The sequence below is a fragment of the Protopterus annectens genome, chromosome 14.part0 (assembly GCF_019279795.1).
Source record: "Protopterus annectens isolate FY-2018-M chromosome 14.part0, PAN1.0, whole genome shotgun sequence".
In the NCBI taxonomy this organism is placed as follows: domain Eukaryota; kingdom Metazoa; phylum Chordata; order Ceratodontiformes; family Protopteridae; genus Protopterus; species Protopterus annectens.
This window is the reverse complement of record NC_056748.1, coordinates 809,897,315-809,911,304: the sequence shown is the minus strand read 5'-3', so window position 1 is coordinate 809,911,304 and position 13,990 is coordinate 809,897,315. Positions and strand designations below refer to the sequence as shown.

The 13,990-nt window shown below is 38.8% G+C and overlaps 1 protein-coding gene across 2 annotated transcripts in view; it reads right to left on the bottom strand.

Annotated features, from left to right (window-relative positions):
- The window catches only part of AS3MT (arsenite methyltransferase), a gene marked incomplete at its 5' end in the record, with an annotated part of 471,486 nt that overhangs the window by 202,402 nt on the left and 255,094 nt on the right, over positions 1-13,990 (bottom strand).

Sequence of the window (13,990 nt, the reverse complement as noted above, 5' to 3'; positions counted from 1 at the left end):
TGACTTTGGAACTTGAGTCGATAGCTCTGCCTCTTATGACCATCATGTGATTGTCAGGAAATTCCTTTATTTATCTCAGCTAAGTGCCAAGAGAATACCATCCAGATCTCAACAGGTAATCACTCCCTTATACTCAGCATTTATCAGGCCAGTTATTAAGTACAATGTTCCTTCAGGATGCATTTCACTAAACAGAAAGACCCTAAAGGTTCCTAACCAAAAAAAATCACAGGCCTACAGCCCCTGAAATACCGAGAGAGGCTGGAAGCTCTACTCCTTTATTCAGTGTGTTATAAACGTGTGAAGGGAGCTCTCTGTCTTGCTTACTGTGACATTAAAGACCTGACTGTCTAGGACATCTTGCATCTCTCAAAGTCCAATATCTCTGCCAATACTACAACTAGGGACCTAAATCTTCACCAACATATAAATAAGACACAGTGGAGGGATAGGGTTTTTACCCTAGTGCCTCATAAACCTCTGGAATAAACCTCTCTTGTATGTTATGCAGTGTGACTGACTATCTCCCTTTAAACATAACCAAGATATCTAAATGGGTATCTGCAAATTTACTTTGGGATTAGCAGGTATCACCCTTCTGAAGAAAGGCAGTGCAGACTGAAGGAGGGTACTGGTAAGGTGGGAATAGTGATACGACTTGGTGGTCTTGGAATGTCTATGAGTCTGAAGTCCCATATTTCCACTTCTTACTAGTAATCCTCTGTCTGCTTGAGAATTCTTCTCACGTTGCTCCATAGCCCTATCATGGTCTGCACTAATTCTTCAGCAGATAATCTAACCTGCTGTCTCACTAATTTTACATCAATGATCCCCTTTCAGCCAGAGTTCCATAAACATAACTGTTGTATGATACCTCAGTCCCCACCAACTGATATCAACCATCACACCAGCTGATCTGGATAGCAGTCCTTCACAGAAAAAGCGGCGATTTATTTCTAGGCAGTTTATCTCAAAAATTTTGCCTTAAAACTCTGGCTATGTCCCAAAAGAATGCAAACAGCTTCTGTCATTCTGCTGCACAAAGGAGGCACAGCCATTGACCCCAGTTACTATAGACCCGTCTGTAAAGGCATGGAGCATATCATCATGGATCTCATCAATAAAGATATTGGAGATTTCCAAACACTAGAGTCCACTCAATTCGGATTGGCAAAAGGACGGTCATGCCCGCAAAACCTGGTGGACTTCTTCAAAACAGTCACCAAAGCCCCCTAGATGAGGGTAAATCTGTGCATACAGCCTACCTAGACTTATCCAGCACCTTTGACACTATTGCCTATTCAGGCATCACTGATAAACTTACCCAAGCTGGGCATCAACCCATATACTGTTAGGTGGGTTGCAAACTGGCTCACCGACAGAACTCATACGGTCAAAATCAGTGATTTCCCCTCCTCCAGCAGACCCATAACCAGTGGTGTTCCCACAGGGATCTGTCCTGGGTCCCTGCTGTTTGGGAATCTATTTCTCTGAAGAACAAGCAAAAACAAAAGGTCTCTGGCTGGCTATGTTTTTGGATGAAAGCAAACTAGGAGCGATCATTGAGTCCCAGAATGATGTCAACATCCTGCAAGAGGGACTTACAAAGACAAATGATTGGTGCCAAGGGCATGGCCTCAATCTTAATGCAAAGAAAAGCATAATCATCCCCTTTGGCAAGGGTGACTTCCCTGTAAAACCCTATAAAAATATTATATCAATGGTAAAACTCTAAGCACGCAATCAGTAGATAGAGATCTGGGCACACAGGTGGATAGCAATCTCACCTTTGACTACCACGTCTCCACAGAAGTAGAAAGGGCATTTTAATTAGCATACCTTATAAGCAAAGGCATTGCCTCCAGAAAAAAAGAAGTTATAACCTCCCTGTACGCTTCCCTCATTAGACCAATAATAGAGTACAATGTTCCCTTTGGTATGTACCTCTCCAAGCATCTGCAACAGTTGGAGAGACAACAAAGACTCCTTACAAGGACAATTCAGGATCTGTAGCATCTGTCCTATGTGGACAGCCTAAAAGCATTGTCATTATACTCAATGTCATACAGACTACTCAGAGGGGACCTGTATCTTGCATATAAAGCAAATTCAGACCCTGCCTTGTTGGAAATGCTGCACCTACATAAGTCTAATGGCACACGAGCCACTCATTCTAAGGATCTCAACCTGGTATGTGACACAAACAGAATCTGTTGAAGGGACAGATTTATCTCACAAAGGATTCCCCTCCTGTGGAACAGACTTCCTATATAGGTTAAACAAAGCTGTCATTGACCCTATTTAAGCATAATATGGACAACTGGATGGGGAACAGGAAATACACCTCAGGAGTTCCACTGGTGCCCCTCTTGGACAGGGGCAACGGGTGGTGAATTTAGTGTCTGCTCAAATCAGACACCCTTGGGTAATGAGGTTAAATTTGGATGAATTTGGTGTCTGCTGAAATATGGCACCATTGAGTAATAGGGCTAAATCTGGCTAGGCTTGAATTTAGTGTCTGCTCAAATCAGACACCCTTGGGTAATGAGGTTAAATTTGGATGAATTTAGTGTCTGCTCAAATATGGCACCATTGGGTAATAGGGCTAAATCTGGCTAGGCTTGAATTTAGTGTCTGCTCAAATCAGACACCTTTGGGTAATGGGGCTAATTTTGGCTGAAGTTAGTGTCTGCTTAAATCTGATACCCTTGGGTAATGTGGCTAAATTTGGCTAAGCCTGTAAGGGCCCTAAGGCCATTAACCTAGTAACATCCTATGAAAGTTACAGTCCTCTTTACATTCCTTGATGCCCCTTGCAGATTTACTTATTTATTTTTTACTGCAAATGACATAAAGGTAATTGTGCACTGAATGCATAAATCTAAATGCATTCTGCTTTGCTGCTAAATTATCACAACATAGAGAACTGGGCATGGTCTCTACTAACACCACCCAGTATAGTTTATCAAGGGATCTGCATGGTGTGCTTCTTGTGCAAACTCACCTTTAGAATGCAGACACTGTTAGCAGGTTTGTATTACACAAAACCAGTCTTTCTGTACTATGCTTTCTGAATTCCCTCCTGAAGGCTTGAACTCATATTGTGTAGCAATCATGGAGGTGCTGGTTTTCGGTCCCATCTGAAACATTTATGTGATTATTTTGCACCTCAAATCATAAAATGACAAGAATTATTTCTTCTCAGCTATAAGGCATGCTTCTCAGCTATGTGGCAAGTCAAGCTGTAAGTACAGTTTTTATCACAGTTTGAAATACTGTAAGTCTAACTCTTTGAAGCATACCTCTCAACTGTCCAGAATTTCATACAATGTCCAGATTTGTTCCTCATACGCTTGGTCTGCTCCTCATAAAATTTGTGGTTTTCCGGCAGATCACCGAGGACTGAAGTTAATTAAATAATGGCAATCATTTGAGTTTCAGGGTTCATATCCTTTAGAAAATACATACTAATGTAAAACCTCTTATTCTATTAAATTTTTAAGTTTATAAGAGCAATATTTAAAATCTGTCTCTGATGTTGGGTCTTTGACCACCCATATTTGGCATTTTCCAAAATTCTTGCACTAAGAGGTTGAAAGGCATGTGCAGTATAATCCAGATACAAAACAACAGCTACTTAAGCCTCAAAATTTGCTTTCTTAGGTGCATTAAGTAAACGATACAATATGTGTATATGTTTGTATTATATATATATATATATATATATATATATATATATATATATATATATATATATATATATATATGTGTGTGTGTGTATGTGTGTGTGTGTGCGCATTTGGTATTTTTTTGCTTTCTCAGTTCCTCATCACCATATCTTGTCACTATATAGCGTGGTCAGACTTGTCTTACTAGTGATGACGCTGTATGATTCAAATTTGGATTTCATTTTTATTGCATATCATTTTAGACTAAGTTGATTATTACTCTGCATTTCAATCTCGTATATTTCATATATGCATATGCATATATACTGTCTTGCACACACAAGCAAGTATACACATATGTACAAATAGACACACACACACATATATATATCTATACATATATATATATATATATATATATATATATACATATATATACATATATATAAATATATATATATATATATATATATATATATATATATATATATATATATATATATATATACACACACACACACACACACATATATATATATCTATACATATCTATATATATATCTATATATATGTCTATATATATATATACACACACACACACACACACACACACACACACACACACACACACATATACACACACACGGATTCACTTCAGAAGCTTGAAATACTGAAATATCGAATGTCAGCATTTCGAGCCAAGAAAGTCGAATCCTGAGACAGCGAAAGTTCAGAAACGCGAAATTCAAAACCTCGAATACCAGAGGTTTTGAATTTTTCTCTTCTGAACTTTTGCTGTGGTTATGTATTCAGGTTAAGTGTGTGTGTGTGTTACGGGTTTTGGGTAGGGGCTGTGGTGTGTCTCAGTGTGTTTTGTTGTTGTGATGTGTGTGTGTGCGAGGAGAATGTAGCTTGTGTGGTGGTGTTTTGTGTGTGTTTGTATGTAGTGTGAACTCGGAGTGAGAATATTTAAATAGGGGGGGGTGGGGTGCTTACCCCACATGGTGCAGGGGCTTGCCTATTTCATGTAGTAGAGAGGTTATGTGTGTGTGTGTGTGTGTGTGTGTGTGTGTGTGTGTGTGTGTGTGTGTGTGTGCAGTAGTATCGCGAAGTTCAAAAATCTCCTGTGTGCGAAATTTTGAATTTCGTGGTTTTGAGTTTTTGTGGTTTTGTGGATTTGACTTTCTGGGCTCTAAATACTGAAATTCGATATTTCAGTATTTGAGCTTATGAAGTGAATCCACACACACACACACACACATATATATATATATATATATATATATATATATATATATATATATATATATCTCTACTCTACATATATATATATATATATATCTATATATATATATATATATATATATATATATATATATATATATATATATATATATATATATATGGGTCTACTTCAAAATATCAGAAGATTACTTACTCGAATCCCAAATCACATATCCATGAACCATTAAACCATCTAAAATGATCCCCAGGAAAGTAACAACTTGGCCACAGGACAAAATACACACAACAAAGCAAGTAAAACCCATGCCCTCCCTAACTAAACATACAGACTCCAAGATCACACTATAGTGGGGAAAAGGGCAAACTTCCCCATGTCGGCCAAGTGGTTCCTTTCCCGGTGAAGATTTTTGATGGCTTTATGGTCCGTGGATATGTGGTTTCGATATTCTCATCTTGATGATCTGGGATTCGAGTAAGTGGTCTTTAATATTTTGAAGTAGACCCACATACATTTTTACATATATATATATATATATATAAATATAAATGGGTTAACTTTGTGACTGTTCATTTTGTTGACAGCATTAACTGCAGGTCCCTTTTGCCAACTGTTCACTTTATCGAACATCTGGTTGAATGTCTGTGTTGCCAAAAAATGTGAGTGGTGTTATTTGTGACGTATGGGTGCTAGCGCACGCGTGTGTGTGTGTATACGCACACATATGGCTTGGGTTAGGTACGGGGACACTTGTAGGGCTATGTTTCTGGGTCAGAATGTGTGTGTGTGTGTGTGTGTGTGACTTTTGGCTCATTAGGTTTAGGGTTGGGGTTATGTAACGGGACAGGTTTGTGGTTATTTACATATTTGTGTGTTCTGTGTAGGAGTTTAAGGAAAAAGATTTTTTTTCCCTTGAGGTATTGTGCAGGGTTGGAATTGGGGCACAGTTAGGTTTATGGTTAAAGTTAGCTAACATGAGTAGGGCAGTGGGTGGGGTGGGGGAGGGGTGGAGGCTGAAGCCAGACCCATACTAAATGCAGTTCAAATTACTTCACATATAGATATTGCTGTTTGCTTTCCAGATCCATTAATGTTTACCTGAAAGCAAGTTTTATTTTTTGTAATTTGCCTTCATACATCACCTACTTACAATCATTAGCACTGATAAAGGGCAAGCAGATCAGCTGCTTCCACACACAAAGTAACCACCATCCCTTTCCATATTATCACCTGCCAACTTATTCCATCAAAATTTCACTGAGATAAAGGGAAAAAAAATTCTGCCTGAAAAAATATCTTAAACTCATTACACATTTCTGACTGCTCCAGCGGTCTGCTGAACGTTCAAACAACCCATCCACCTCGAAATCAAAGTATCACAAAAATTAGTACCTGTTTTTTAGGAGATGTTGCACAATCACTATTTTCTTTATGTTCCCAGGCCTGGCCTCCCCTAGGTCTCAGCTGTTGTTAGTAGAGGTACATAGCAACTTGAAACATGGGCAATGCAAGTAAAGTGCTACAATGTATCAGCCACAGAGGTGCATGATTATTAGTTGTATCACAGCTCTACTTTAAAGTCTATTTTGACTCTATGTATTTGTTTATTTACTTAATTTTCAATTAAAATGTAAATTTGGTTAATTATGCTAAATGATTCACTCATTTAAAAAATATCAAGCCACTAATTATTTTTTTAACAGCCTGTAAGCAGATGAAAACCAAGTTATCTCACCAAATGATAGAGGATCACTGCCCCTGGGTGAAGAGATAATTCAGATCTCAATGTTAAGAGTATTAACAAGTCCCTAAATAATCCTTGTTTCCTAAAGTTTATGCTAATACTAAACTGGCTTGAGATAAGACAAATTATTTGTCCTTATTTATTCTTTATTTAATTTACACACACACAAACACATACACACACTTTAAGTTTAACCAGATAAGTGATAGTATGTGATTTATTTACTTTACACTAGTTTATTACTTACTACATGGTTATCAACTTGCTGTCCAAGCAATGAAATTTATGAACTTATTTTAATTTTGTTTCTTATTTGTATATTTTATTATCTTTTTCTTAGTAATGAACAGACCAAGGCAGCAAATCCTGTTTTCAGTGGAAGATGGGGAAAAAGTTACAACATAATAATGAAATATATCCAGAACTAACTTGTCATACTGTAACTAAATACAAAAACATATGAAAATACAAAATAATTATCAGCACTGATACAAAAAAAATATCTGTCAGGTGACTACATTATAGAAATGCATAAGGATATCATTATAAAGTACAGTTGTGTACACTTACCATAAATGTAGATGTTCAAGTGTATTCACTGTTGCAGTTATTACATTTGGGTAATCTGCTTGCAGGTTGCCCTCAGTCAGCCTGATTAACAAAGTCTTGGGTCCTGTGTCAGTTGCTGTCCCTTCTTCCATGATGTCAGGTCGTCAGGGGTATAAAACATGCAGCTGATGCCATTACATCAGTTTTTCTTGCCCCAGATGTCAGGTGCCCCCCTAATGAGAAGCAATTAAATATAAAAGTACAATGATATACCTCCAACAAAAAGGCAAATACACCAAAAAGGCTTTTAAGCATAGTAAAGGAAAGTAGAGGTAAAGCCAAAAGAAGTTAGGGGGCTGGAGAGAGGGTAACCAGGACTGCAACAGTGAATACACTCGAACATCTACATTTATGGTAAGTGTACACAACTGTACTATGTTCTTCGTGTTTCACTGTTGCAGTCATTACATTTAGGTAGATTCCCAAAGCTATGGCTGGGAGGAGGAGTTTATATAGCATTAGGACCAGCAATAAGGCCCTGCAAGACTGCAGTGGCAAAGCCAGCTCTGACTTTAGAGAAAATTGGCAAATGATAATGCTTGATGAAAGTATGTGCAGAACTCCAGGTAGCAGCTTCTAGGATGTCCCTGGTAGGAACACCTCTGAGAAAGGCTGCAGAATAGATGCAGCCCTGGTGGAGTGAGATCTGATCCCCTGGGGGATAGGTTTTCCATGGTGCTTATAGCAGAAATGAATGCAATGGACAATCCATTTAGAAATGGTTTGTTTTGAAATAGCCTTCCCCTCTGCCCCTGCAGCAAATGCTACCAGCAGTTGTTCAGATTTTCTTCGAGGTTTAGTCCTGTCCAAGTAGAATCTAAGTTGTCTGTGCACATCCAAGGAATGCAGAATCCGTTCCCCTTCGTTCTGTGGATTGGTAAAGAAGGTTGGGAAATGAATGGACTGATTAAGAGCCACACTGGATACCACTTTAGGCATGAAGGATGGATTGGTCCAGAGTGACACCCTGTCCGCATGAAAGATGATGAAAGGCTCCACTGCCATAAGAACCTGTAATTTAGATATCCTTCTAGCTGAAGTGATTGCTAAAAGGAAAGCTGTTTTCCAAGAAAGAATTTTTAAGTCTGCAGTAGCAGCTGGCTCGAAAGGAGGTAGAGAGAGTTTCTCCAATACAAAGTTATGGTCCCAGGCAGGGGTTGGAGCTCTCCTGGGTGGTCTCACGTTTTTGACCCCTCTGAGGTACTGCTTGAGCAGAGGATGAGAGAAGTGGGGAGGTTCTGTGTTATAATGAGCTGAAATGGCTGAGGCATGGATTTTAATGGAAGAAAAGGACAGGCCCTTGTGAAGCATCTCAGTTAAGTATTGCAAAATCTGAGGTAAATTGGGCGCTGCTGTGCTCATCCCTTGAAATTGGTTCTAGGCACAGAATCTTTTCCATTTTTCAGCATAAGATTTTATAGTACTAGGTCTCCTTGCCTCTAAGATGACATCCATCACAGGTTTGCTGAGGGATGGTAAGGGTGAATTTAAGTGATTAGCCAGGCTGCAAGGTTCAATGTTGGAAGCTGAGGGTGCAGAATTTCATTTTCCTGCTGAGACAGCAAGGAAGGGGTCTGAGGCAGGTGCCATGGAGATAACTGTGACACACTGCGCAGGAGGGGGTACGAGTGTTGGCGCGGCCAGTCTGGAGCATTCAAGATCATCCTTGGTTTGTCCTGTTTGACTTTTAGTAGAACTTTGGAGAGCAGAGGCAGTGGGGGGAAGGCAAAGACTGATGGGTTTTTCCAGCTGAAGGACAGAGCATCCACTTTCCAAGCTTGTTTGTGTGCAGTCCTTGTGCAAAACTTGTCCAACTGGTAGTTCTGGGGGGAGGCAAACAGATCTGTGTCTGGGCTCCCCCATTCACTTGTCAACATGTTGAAAATCCTTGGCTCCAGTTTCCACTCGTGTGGGTCCATGAGGTTTCTGCTTAGTCCGTCTGCCAGCATATTCAATTTTCCTGGCAGGAATTGAGCTTGTAGGTGCACTTAGTAGCTCAAGGCTGTGTTCCACAATGCCATAGCTAGTCTGCAGAGGGGTTAGGAATGTGTACCCCCCTGCTTGTTTATGTACCACATAACCATGGTGTTGTCCGTCTTTACCATTAGTTGTCCTGGAAGAATGTAGTCCTTGAAGGCTGTCAGAGCATTCTGTACAGCTAAGATTTCTTTTGGATTGATGTGTAGGTGCATTAGATTTGTGTTCCATTTGCCCTAAATGCACTTCCCTGCCAGGTGAGTCCCCCCATGCATAGTCTGATGCATCTGTAGTTAGGGTTTGGGCGGCAGGGGGTGGTGTGAATGGTAGTCCCTTGTTTTGGTGGCAGGCCTCTGCCCACCAGATGAACTCCAGGCATAAGCAAGGTATGACAGGAATCATTGTTTCCAGGCTGTGAGAATGTTGACTCCATAGACGTTTTAGATACCACTGTAGTTTCTTCATATGCAGTCTTGCATATGAAATTAGAAGAATGCAGGAGGCCATGAACCCCAAGCCTTGCAGTATTTGTCTTGCAGATAGCAGGGTTTTTGTGGCCACTTGTTTGAAATAAGTTACCAAATGAATTTGCTTTTCTGGCATGAGGTAAGCCATCTGGGCAGTTGTATTCAAGCTTGCACCCAAGAATGTAATTTGTTGACAGGGTACCAGTTGTGATTTCTTTTCATTTATGGTGTACCCCAGACAAGTTAGAACCCTTTTTACAAATGCCAGATGATTCAAAAGTATACCCTGGTTTTCTGCCTGAATTAGACAATCATCCAGGTATGGGTATATTTGAATACTTCTTTGCCTGCAAAATGCAATAACGGGAGCCAGGCACTTTGTGAATACTCTCAGCACAGTAGACAAGCCTAAGGGCAGTGCAGAGAATGGATAATGCGTGTAGCCTGCTTTGAAGAGTAGGTATCTTCTGCAAAATTCCCTGATTGGGATGTGCGGGTATGCTTCTTTTAAATCTAGTGTTGCCAAACAGGCATCTTTGCCTAGCATAATTGGTGGAGTCAGCATCTTGAATTTTGGAATCTGCAGAAAGGTGTTTAGAGTAGACAGGTCCAGGATTGGATGCCATGATTTGTCTTTTCTGGGTACCAGAAAATGTCTGGAGTAGAAACCTTGTCCCTTTTCCTCTTCTGGTACCAGTTGAATAACCTCCATGCTTAAGAGGGAAAGTACTTGTTTTTGTGCCTCTGCCCACTGATTTGGGGGCAGGTCTGGCCACCTATTTGGTGTTGGCAACATGTGGAAATAAAATCTGTATCCTTAAGACACTATATTTAAAACCCATTTGTCCTGAGTTATGAGTTCCCAGTTATTTGCATGGAGAGCAATCTTTCCCCCCAAATGGGGCTGTCAAAAGATAAGTGCTTGGTAATTTTAAAAGGAAGTAATTGAGACTGTTTACCATAGGGGGGTGTCTTGTTATTTCCAGATTTGGAAGTGGAGGCCCCCCACTGCTTAGTTCTGAGTGTCCCCTGGGACTGAAACCTGGGATTTTTGCTGAGTCTGGGTTTGGCTTGAGAGGACCTGGAAGGGACTGGAAAGAACTGATTCTTAGTAGGCCAGTGCCTACTAAATCTCGGAGGTTGCACTTGTAAAAAAAATCTTTAACAGTTTGCATAGATTTAGCTTTATCTTCCATGTTTTTAAGAACTTCTTCAGCCTTGTTGCCAAACAGGCAGTCCTGATTTAAAGGAGCATCCAACAATTTAGCTTTAACATGATCAGGCAAAGATTGCTCCTTAAGCCAAGCATCCCATCTGAGCACAGACCCAGTAACAGCAGCTCTGCAAGAGGCCTCTAAAGAATCAAAACCACATTACAAAGTATGTTTTCCAACTTGTTCAGCAGAATGCATTAAGTCCTGTAAATCTTTATTTTCCACACAGTCAGGAATCAACATAATTTTCTGTTTAAGCAGTCCAATAATATGTTTTTAACATATGAAATTGACAGTTTAAAGCTCTGATTGCCAAGGTTGCAGAAGTATAAACCTTTTTACCCCATCTATCCAGCGCCCTGGAGTCTCTATCAGAAGGGGTAGGATTTTTAGCAGTGGAAGCCTTAATGCCCTTGGGCCCCTGAGAAATAGTCTCTGGATCTGCAACAGGATTTTTGAAAAGGAAATTGTGGGACTCAGGAATCCTGTAGTATCTGTCAGGTTTACTAGGAGCAGGAGGCAGGGAATCAGGGGCCAAACTCGATTCTGAGAACACATCATCAACAATGTCTAGTACAGGAGGTATAGCCAAAGGCCTATGCTGAGGTAGAAGAAGGAAATCCTTAAGCCTCTTTTTTGAATCAGGAAATTCCTGGCTTTCCCAGTGGAAATGCTCCCTTAAAGTATGTAAAGTTTTTCAAAAAGAAAAATCCTCAGGAGGGGAAGCAGAGGGAATATAATCTGCTGCATCAGAATCCTCATAAGTAGATATGGACAAATCCAGGCCGTCAGAAGAAACAGAATCCTGATCAGAAGATTCATAATCAAACTCAGCCCTAGGCCTCTTGGGGGGGGGGGGGTTTGACTACCCCTCATTAGAGTTATTAGATCTTCAGCCATTTTTATTACTTGTTTTTTAGGCATAGGGACCTGAGCATGTGGCCTGGGCATCAGTTTTTTAGACATGGATCGAGATTTAGGTCTTCGAAAAACAAAGGGAAGTAGTACACCAGGATCCACCAAAAGTGTTTATTGAGCGCTTTCGTTTTTTAAATAAAAAACTTCATCAGAATAACAAATGCATCGAGTAACAACCACACACACACATATATATATATATATATATATATATATATATATATATATGTATGTATGTGTGTGTATATATATATATATATATATATATATATATATATATATATGTATGTATATGTATGTATATGTATGTATATATATATGTGTGTGTGTGTGTGTATTGACCCAGCTTAAAATACCCGCCTAAAATTCATTAATGTTAATTGACAATTACCGAAAAGGTATACACCACTAGAAACATAACGGTGCAAATTCGTGGTAATACATATGCATCCCCTTCCAGGCAAAAACAAATCAACATTCAGAACTTTTAAAACACAAATAAAAAAAAACCTTTTTGTGCAAAATATGCAAACCATAAAAAACATCCATCATAATATTATAAAACAATAAATTTATATATAAAGAGGGTTGAGTGGTTCTATTCTTTTCTTTGCCAATATTCTAACCTTAAACATGACTGTATTAGGACCATTAGAACCCTTATAGAATTAGTTTTGGACACAAATGTCATTGTCTTTGAGGAGCAGTTATTTAAGCAATGCAAGGGTGTGGCAATGGGGGCCATTTGCACCCCTATTTTTGCAAATCTAGTTTTAGCATTTTGGGAACGTGAGTTTGTTTTAATAGTCAATATGCCCAATATTGGAAATATTATGGGAGATATTTGGACGATATTATTTTTTGGAATGGAAGTGAGGTGGAATTATAGAATTTTTTGAGTTATATAAACCACAGCATGGATTTTTTTAGACTTTACATACACAATAGGCAATGATGAAATAAATTACCTAGATATCACCATCATTAAAGACATAGAGATGAGAAGTTTTAGAACAACCATCTTCAGAAAACCAATCTATTCCAACACCCTATTACATTTTAATAGTTTTCACCCACTCATCAGAAAAAATCCCTGGTTAAGGGGCAGGGTGCCCGTTTAGCCAGGATGATATCTGAGTGGGATGAATTTTTACATCAGGTTCAAGTATTGAGAGGGATACTTGTACAAAGGGGTTACCCTGATTTATTTTTAGATGTGATTTTACAGGAAGTGGTTGCTAAAAGAGAAACATTTTTTTCTTTGCTTGGAAAAGGTAATACCCCACAAATGGGGTTACCCAATGTAGAGATTGACGGATTTAAGAAGGCTGCTATTTTTAGTTATAACAAGCAATTTAATGGTATTAAACAGATTATCTGTCATAATTGGAATTTATTTCACACCAGTCAGGACCTTACAAAAATTGTAGGAATGACACCAAAAATAATTTACCAGAAAGACATTACTTTTAAAAATATGTTAGAGAGGAATTGTAAGGCCAGTACTAGGACAGGAGATAAGTGTGATTCTGCTTGCAATGTAAGCATATTATGGAAGGAACTATGGTAAAAATACCCAATTATGGAAGGCATATACATAAAAAGAAGTACTCTTGTAGTACTAAGTCAGTAGTTTACCTTGCCCTATGTAATTCATGTCCAAGTTTTTACATTGGGAAGACTATTAATGCCCTTAGGACTAGGGTATATCAACATTTCTACGATATCAAAACACAAGATCCCAAAAATGCTTTGGCTGTACATGTCCTTAATAATGAAGGGCATAGTTTTTTTATTTACTATCTTAGAGCATGTAGTAATGGGTGACAGGGGAGGTCCCTTAAATGACTTTTTAGAACTGCAAGAATTGAGATTGCAGTTCAGAACTAATGCCACTGAACAACCAGGACTTAATAGTAATATCTCCATAAGCCCTATTCTTAGGCTTAGGGCAGAGGGATATATATATATAACTATCTGACTTTATAACAGTAATTGTTTCAGATAGTTTCTTTATATATATATATATATATATTTGTTTTATAATATTATGATGTATGGTTTTTATGGTTTGCATATTTTGCACAAAAAGTTGTTTTTTTATATGTGTTTTAAAAGTTCTGAATGTTGATTTGTTTTTGCCTGGAAGG